Genomic DNA, 8,539 nt, shown 5'->3' with positions numbered 1-8,539 from the left:
TTAAAGTGCTTCGTAGTTGAACAGATGTACACAAACGTGAATGGGAGAGAATATTCAAATAGGTGCTATGGTTTTTCCAAGCCCTTTCTAATATCTTATAGAAAATAGGTTTAAACAGAATTTAAAAGTGTGAGACTCATATATTTGCAGTTCGCATTCCCTTCTGGGTGATCAGCTTACTGATCCTTAAGGTTTTTCCTACTTTATAATCTTAAACAGCATTTTAGATTCTCTGTGTGTAATTCCAAGATAAGGAAATGAGACGAGCTGGAAAGAACCCCTGCCCTGGAAGCAGCAATATTTGCATGCATGTGTAGAGCAGAAAGCATTGATTCCATGCATCAATATCAGGCATCTTGGGTCTCTAACCTCATCACTCTGAGTCTGTGTATGTATCTGTGAGTGTGGGTGTGTCTTGGCGGTTCTGGTTGGAGCTGAGGTGATTCAGGCACTCCTGTTCTGTGTGAGAGACTGGCAGATCCTGCTGCAGGGAGACTGCAGTTGGCTGAGTCACCTGTTTTTTCCTTCTCCTCTTTGTTCTGTGTCCTCATCCGACACCCGACACCCGTGTTCTAAGAGCCAGTACACTGGGTTCTGTAAAGCAGAGGACACAATACTGCATGATCACACATTCTGGCAAGAAAAGGTTTGTGCAGGCTGGGCCCAAAGTCTGTGTCATTAGTCATCACACATTTCATATTGTAGCTAGGAGTATGTGTAAACAAAGTCCTGCATACACGGGTTTATTAGGGAATAATCTCTTGTAAACAAAGTGTACCATTTGAAACCGTTAATGGATGAGCTAAAATCTGTAAGCGAACTATGATACATAATTGAACAGTATATGCGGAAAGTAAAACCCATTAATAGGTATTTCTTGAGGGGTGGGGAGGGAGATTGAGTGAACAACTGCATTTTCTGCATCACACTCATCTAAATGTTTGAAATGAAAAAAAAAATAAATAAATAAATAAATGTTTGAAATGTATTTAAATGAAGTTTTTAAAATCATGGAAACCGCATTGCCAAAAGAGATTCACAAAACCGATGCAAAAAATCAGATTCCCACGAAACAGTGATCCCATACTGCTCCTGAGTGAAGAATACAGTCCTAGGCAATATGTGCATGCATAAGTACATGGTGCATAGGGAACGTGCGACGAAGCCTCATACTATCATGTTGACAGTAAGCACCTATAATGTATTTCCTCCCATGTATACCCCTCTGCATGGTTTCTGTATTCCACAAACTTACTTTAGAAACACCAACACACATTTACATAATAGACACCATTAGCGTTACACACTAACACACATGAGACACACACACACATACACACAATGCTACTATTAAATCTTTGCATTTAAGATGGACAAAAGGCTATTATGAAAGCCGTAGTGGCCATGGTTCTGAAATAGGAGGACCAGCCTAAACTAAACAGGTTAACATGGAAATATTTTTGAAATGCAAAAGAAGGAAGCAGAGAGACAGGTCTACATTCCAAATGAGATGTAACTAACATTTCTGCTTCAGAATAGCCTGTATTCCAGAGCTGGGGAAGGGAAAATGATGACTCCATCCCCATTTCGTTGGCTTAATTTCCCATCTGCCTTTCTGATTTTCTAGATCAACATTAGAGGTACGTACGTCCTGGGTATCTACATTGAGGCCATTTGATCCCTGGAAGGACTGTGCACCTCAGAGGCACAGAGCAGAGGAAAGGGGTCTGCCGGACAAGCAGTTGGAACGTGTGAACCAACAGGTACCGCAAATAGACTCACGCCTCCCTCGATCTATGTGGTGTTTTGTAAGACGTTCCTATTTTACTAAACATTCACTTGCGGTCATTTCATGTTGACATTTGGAGTGTGGCTTATTCTGCTCCTCGCTCTACAGCCATCTCTTTCTGAAAATTTAGCTCTGGGGGTGGGGAGGGGGGTGGGCAACAGCCTTTTGAGCCCACCGTAGTGCAATGCAAAAGGGCAGGTCAAGCCAATGGCCCATGCCTGTAGCAATCCTTATGAAGGATGGCACCAGTAAACACCAGGATGATCTTCGTGAAACCTCTGGAATCTAAGCTCATGCTCTTGAACCCAAGATTGGGCTGGCTGGCATTCAGGGTCTGTAGGGCTGGAGATCGTCCCTGGCTTCCTTGGGTGCACAGGGTGGCATCAGCGCCCCCCAGAAAATAAGGACCGAGTGAAGCATCCCCCCAGGATGAGCCCCAGGGAGCACAAAAGGCACAAGACGGCCAATAACACAAATGAGATCTGGAAAATGACCCCCGCCTCCCCACACAGATGCTCTTTAATACGGGTAAGTGGCAATAAGCAGGGCAAGAAACTGGGTATGGAAGGTTAAAAAATCCTCAGGTATCTTCTGTATGTTCCCCGATACGTGCCTTGTATTTACCCCCTGTCTGACACACACACTGTTAATAGTTCTTTGTTTTACTCCTTCCAATTCTCATTGATCAATGTTTCTTCTACGTTCACAAAGGAATTTTTTCCCCTAATGGTTTTCTTCTCTTCCTTTCCCACCTTCCAGTGTTCTCCTATACAGTCCATTCCAATCACAAGTCCCCGGGACCCTGGGAGACTCAGGTGAAGAAGGAGGGTCCACACAAGCAGTAAACCCTTTGTGACCCGAGGCCAAAAGGCGTGCTGAAGGACATTGTTTTAGGGAAGATGTGCCGTGCCTGTGTGTCTGACGGCCAGAACCCTCAACCTCTATTAGTCACCTCTTGAGAGGACACCCAAATCACAATGGATGCTGAGTATGTCCTATGCAACTGGAAGGGCCACTTGTGGCCAGCAAGGGTTTTGTCCAGATCCGGGGTCTCACCAAAAAATAAGAGGAAAGGAGCACTTTCTCTAGAAGTTGAAATACTCTCGGTGGATGAAAAAATTAAAGTGAAAAGCACAGACGTAAAGATCCTAAATGAGTCTCAGATTGAATCCATTACCTCCTTGCTAACAGCCCAGTCGAAGGCCAGTGTCCCAGCGGGACAGGAAGTGCCTTACAGAAACGCTCTTACAGTGGCATTGGAGATTCTGAAGGAGAGAGAGCAGATGTGTGCCCAGCAGGAGCATCGGATGATCCAGAGACCACTACACCGTCCCGAAGGGACCAAGAAAGCGATCTCTTAAAGACTACCGGAAGGCCAAAGGGATCTTACTGAGGCGTCTCAGGAAACGGCAGAAACCTCAAACCGCGGCTGGTGCATTCTCAGAGACCAGGACACCACAGAAGGCGGCCAATCACAGGCACACACAACCATCACTCCCCTTCCAAGGAAAAAGGCGAGCAAAGTCCTCACCAAGCTCCAGCAGGCGCCCGAACTTACCGTCGCTTTCAGAAGATGGTGGTGAGAAAGAGGGCAAGGAAAAGAGGGACACCTCAAGAGTTAGGTCTTTGCATCGCATAGCCAAGGAGGGGGGTACCGGGGCTGAAGATGGAGGCATCCTTTCCATCTCCGCCACCAGGTTTTCAACCTCACTGTGCCCGAGGAGGCTCTGAAAGAAGAGGCACCTGACACCCACACAAAGAACCCGGCTGCTGCCTCCTCTGAGCGCTCTGCCTCCTCCAGGAATGTTGAGGACCACGGAGAGGGTCCCTGGGAGCCAGGCATGGAAGGTGCGGCAGCCTCCTCCAGCGCCCCTAACCTGATGGCAGCGTTGTTCACTCCGTCTGGCAAACAGGAGAAGGAAGCTGCAGGTACCAGAGTTTGAGAAAGGGCTGCAGGAATCTCGACCTTCGGCCAGCTCAAAGGCTGTGAACCCCACCACTGCTATTAAGAAGGATGTCAGCCAGGAAATGGGACAACTGACCAGCACGCTTTCTCCACAGGAGCCTTGTCCCATTGAAGGAGGAATGATGGTCTGGTTTAATTTCAAAATCACCCCTTTTGGCCAGCGGTGGTAAAGAGCGTCAGCCAAGCAGAGCAGACTGCAAGGGTGCTTTTGATTGAGGCAAAACATGCACGCTGAAATGAGTGGCATTCGAGTTCCTCTTCGAAGATTAAAGCCCCTGGACTGCAAAGAGAAAGAAAACACTGATGAAGAGAGCCAGGAAAATGTCACGAGCAAAGTGTGAACTGGTGTTTCTCCCTGATTTCTCACTACAGAGAAGGGCTCACTTGTGGGTCTTTTGCAGGCTCCTTCCTGGACTATTATGCTGCTGACGTCAGTTACCAGTTAGGAAAGCCATCCAGGACGGGGATCTGGAGGCTGACTCCCAAAGGTCAATTATGCCGACCTGGAGGATTCTGAGGAGGAGGACCTCCGTGGGCGGGAAGAGGCCCCGCAAGAAGATTCTCCCTGACCGGATGAGGGCTGCTCGGGACCGAGCCAACCAGAGGCTCGTGGACTTCATCGTGAAAAAGAAGGGGGCCGATCACCACCTTCTGGACATTGTCAAAGGCAGGAAACAGTCCAGGTGGCTGACATCGTTTCTGAATCCAAGAGGTACACTCTCTGCATTGAAACATACCTGGAGGATGAAGACCAGTTGGATGTCGTGGTGGGACATTTACAAGAAATCTACAAACAAATAGACAAGAAGAGGCTGACTCTGGCAAGGGATGACAAAGTCAGTTTTGTTGTGGAAGTTCTTCTGCCAGAAGCAATCATTTGTTCAATTGCTGCACTGACGGATTAGGTTACAAGGAGGCAGAAGAAAAGTACCTACGGGGCCCACCCGTGCATACCGGGAAAAAACAGCTGTTTGATAAAAATATCCTAAAGAAAATGCGAAAGAGATCGGCACCCGGGCTGAAGGCTAATAAGTAAGCCCTCCTGTGCCCACACTGCAGCAGGGAGACCTCTCAAGGCCCTGTCTGCATGAAATGCGGGACCCCTTCAATTCTCTATGCCCATATACATATATGTTCTAGAAATTTGAGACATCGGGAACATGCTGGGTTCATTTTGGATCCATCTGTGGCACTTGTGCATAGCACGGCCACCATCGTTCTGGTTCCCAAATGCTTCGCAAACTAATTTGATTAAAAAAAAATACTGCACACAAGTGGTACTTCCCTCTACTTGCTTGGATGTGTCATTGTCTAGATGTTTTTCATAAGATTGCTTTGGAGAGCACTTCATATTTTTAAATACGGGACGCACGATCTCTTATGACGTGAAAGAGCCCTGGTGTCAGACATGAAGCAACAATCGCTTTTAAAATATAAGATGGATTTCGCAGAAACATCACATGGATTTCTCACTCTCTCTCTGACACCTCGGTGTAAATGACTGCATTTGTTCATAGGATAATTCCTGAATTTGATCTGCCATGCTTATCTGTGTGGAAGAAAAGCCCTGAGGGGTGAAGCCAAAGGCACAGATGTTTGCGATTACTGTCACTACCTTCTCATGGTTCCTGGAAAAGCCGTCTGAAACCCAAGTTAATGACTGGTCATCTGCATGTAGTCCACATGGGAGTGAACGACATCTCAACGTGCGGGTGAACATTTTGTCGGCCTGTGCGAGACTGTGACCCTCTACACTTGCCTGAGATTCCACTTAGGGAAGCAGTTCTTGCTCAGTGGCTAAGTGGTTTCCTAAAACAAACAGGCTCCTAGTTGTCTTCCTGACTGATGGGATGCTTTGCATGTAGTGGCTTATTCCCCTGTGGAAGACAACTAGAGTAATCGGACACACAGTTTAGCGATTTTAGACCTAGCTGGAGTCCAGGTTCACTGCTGGGAGCCCATCTAAGTGGCACACATTGTAGGAAAGCATGCATTTTGTTCCGGAACTGTGTCCCCTAAGACGCAGTCATCTATCTCAAACCAAGCCAGCGTTCTCTTTTGATTTATTCACTGGCTAGCCCTGACAAGGTTCCGACAGTTATATATGCAGGCTGGTAAGTCATTCCAAGCTGTGTGAGCAATAGATGGACCGGGATCTGGGAACCTGGAAATGAACTACAGAACAGCTTCCATTTGCCTAAATGTGGCTGTTTGTCAGAGTACAATGAAACTTGCGTAACCAAAAGATAAACTCTGAAGTCCATGAATTGTTATCCTAACTTGAAACAAGATTTTTTGAGGAAAAAAACGTTAGAAAAGCTAGTTTGCTTTTGAAATGTGATGTGGAAATGAGCACTAAAGGTCTGACATGAACCTGAATGTATTTCTATTCTTAGAGGGAGTCAGCTGTCACTCACAGGCCTATGTTATGTGCTCACACGGCCATGTGATTTATGTGAATGTGTGTGTAAAATTTGCAAGTTAGCTGTTTTGATTCCCAATAAAACTGTAGTACCTTTCACTTTGAACTAGTGCTTCATCATACTTTAGATGTACAACTAACAGTTGGTTGTGTTTAAATATATGTACACTCACTCACACACACACCTGTGTGTGTGTACATACTATTTTGGAATTTCAGTGATTTAGTCATCAGTTTTTAAATTTCATTATGAATTTCTTCCAATCCTAAATCAATATTCACTTTCATGCTCATTTTTGCACAAGTTAGAAGAGGGCCTTTCCAAATTGTGTAAGCTTCAGGCCCAAAAGAACTTCTTTGGAAGTTCTGCCTGAGAGATGCCAATGACTCCTGAGGCGTTCTGCTTGGGCTAATCCACATGACATCCTCATGGTCCTGAAAAGTACTTGGAAACACACCATCTCATGCTCTCTGTGGGCCTTTTACACTGAAACGACACACTCTAGTTCTTCTATGAACATCGTGTCTCCCGAGCCAAATAGACCACTCAACTTCAGCCTTCTCATATGGCCATATCTAGCTCTACATTCAAATATTTTCTTCACTACTTCATCCATCCATCCATCCATCATCCATCCACGCACCTATCCATCCATCCATCCACCCATCATCCATTCCTGGCCCTGTGAGTCAGTAGAACAAGTAAGATGTAGTTTAAGACCCTTCCATTTCTAAGATGACTGTGAGGCACTACTTTGCCTCCTTAGTGAGAAATCTTTATCGGCATCATGGATTGGTGGCCTATATGTGAAACCAGATCCCCAGATTTCCCCCATGCCTTTTTTGCGGTGGTATCCTTTGGTTTGGGGTGGAAGGGGGAGGACCCCCCTCCCTCCTGGGGTATCATGTAGGCTTGAGGCATCCAGTTGAAGAGGGCAGACATGCCTAGGACATTGCATCTCGTCTCCTCCACAAGGATCCCATGTGAACCAGGATCACATTTGGGGTGTGCAGCCGTATTTGGGGGACTGGCTGTGTAGACTCTGAGATACCTTCCAGCCTGAGCAGTTGTTAAGGGGCTAAGATTGCCCTAAACGATGGTGGCACAAACCTATGCAGGGCAAGGTAGGCACAGTTACCATACTGGACTGCAAGGCCCGGGGGGAGCCAGTCTCATCTGACTGACCAGAATCTGTGGCAAGAGAGATAGTATAGAGAGTACATAGTAGTGTACTGTGGTCTAGATATAGGGACAGCTGGCTGGGGTATTACTTGATTTTTCTAAGGAGAAAATAATGAGGACTGGAAAGCAGAAAGTTGATGCTAGCAGCTCTGGTGGAAAACTCTGGTCCCCCACCAAGTGTCCAGTTCTAAGTCAGCCCACCGGCCTAGGGCCCTTTGAGGAAAGTGGAGGTCAGAAAATACCAGCCAAGCCTTTCCCAAAACCTGTGCTTATTTACGAAGGTAAGGTAAAAGAGACTGTGGTAAGGACCATACCTGGATTTAAAAGAAAAAAAGAATATTGAATATGAGTTCTTTACCTTATAAAGGGACTTATGTAGTCTAGATAATAATGGAGTTCTGCCTCATTTCACCTCACAGGAATTCCAAGTTTCTGTGGATCACCCAAGGTTTGTTTTTTTTTTTCTCTCCAGACTCTCCGTATACAGCTGGCAATAATGTACTTGGTAGGTGGTAGGACCTTCACGTTAGCACAAGTGTCATTATATGGAAAGACACACATGGAAGCTTATGAAGCTGATATGTCCTTAAAATATAAGAAAAATAAAAGCAATAGTATACTAGGAAAAGAGAGAATAGTCAGGTACTAAAATAAGAAATGTCCCCACATTACTATCAGCCTTGCAGAGATTAAAAAAAAAAAAGATTGCAAGGGAATTCCGTGAACAATTGTACACAAAATTTAGGCAAGTTCGGTGAAAAGGTCAATTCCTAGAAACACACAATGAAACAAAACGGACTCATGAGAAAATAGAAATTCTCCATAGACCCATGAAAAAAGTAAAGAGAGTAAATCCATCAACAAGAACCTAGAACAGGGCAGCCCCGGTGGCGCAGTGGTTTAGCGCCACCTGCAGCCCGGGACTTGATCTGGAGACCCTGATCGAGTCCCGCGTCAGGCTCTCTGCGTGGAGCCTGCTTCTCCCTCTGCCTGTGTCTCTGCCTCTCTCTTCTCTCTCTCTGCATCTCTACGAATAAATAAATAAAATAAATAAAAAAACAAGAACCTAGAACAAAGAAAAGCTCAGGACCTGTTGGCTTCGCTGGTGAATTCTACCAAATGCCTAAAGAATTATACTCTGTTGGTGGGAATGCAAGCTGGTGCAGCTGCTCTGGAAAT

Source organism: Canis lupus, unplaced genomic scaffold, assembly GCF_011100685.1.
Source record: "Canis lupus familiaris isolate Mischka breed German Shepherd unplaced genomic scaffold, alternate assembly UU_Cfam_GSD_1.0 chrUn_S1671H1865, whole genome shotgun sequence".
Classification (NCBI taxonomy): Eukaryota; Metazoa; Chordata; class Mammalia; order Carnivora; family Canidae; genus Canis; species Canis lupus.
The sequence above is the reverse complement of the archived record's forward strand: the minus strand, read 5'-3'. Positions refer to the sequence as shown.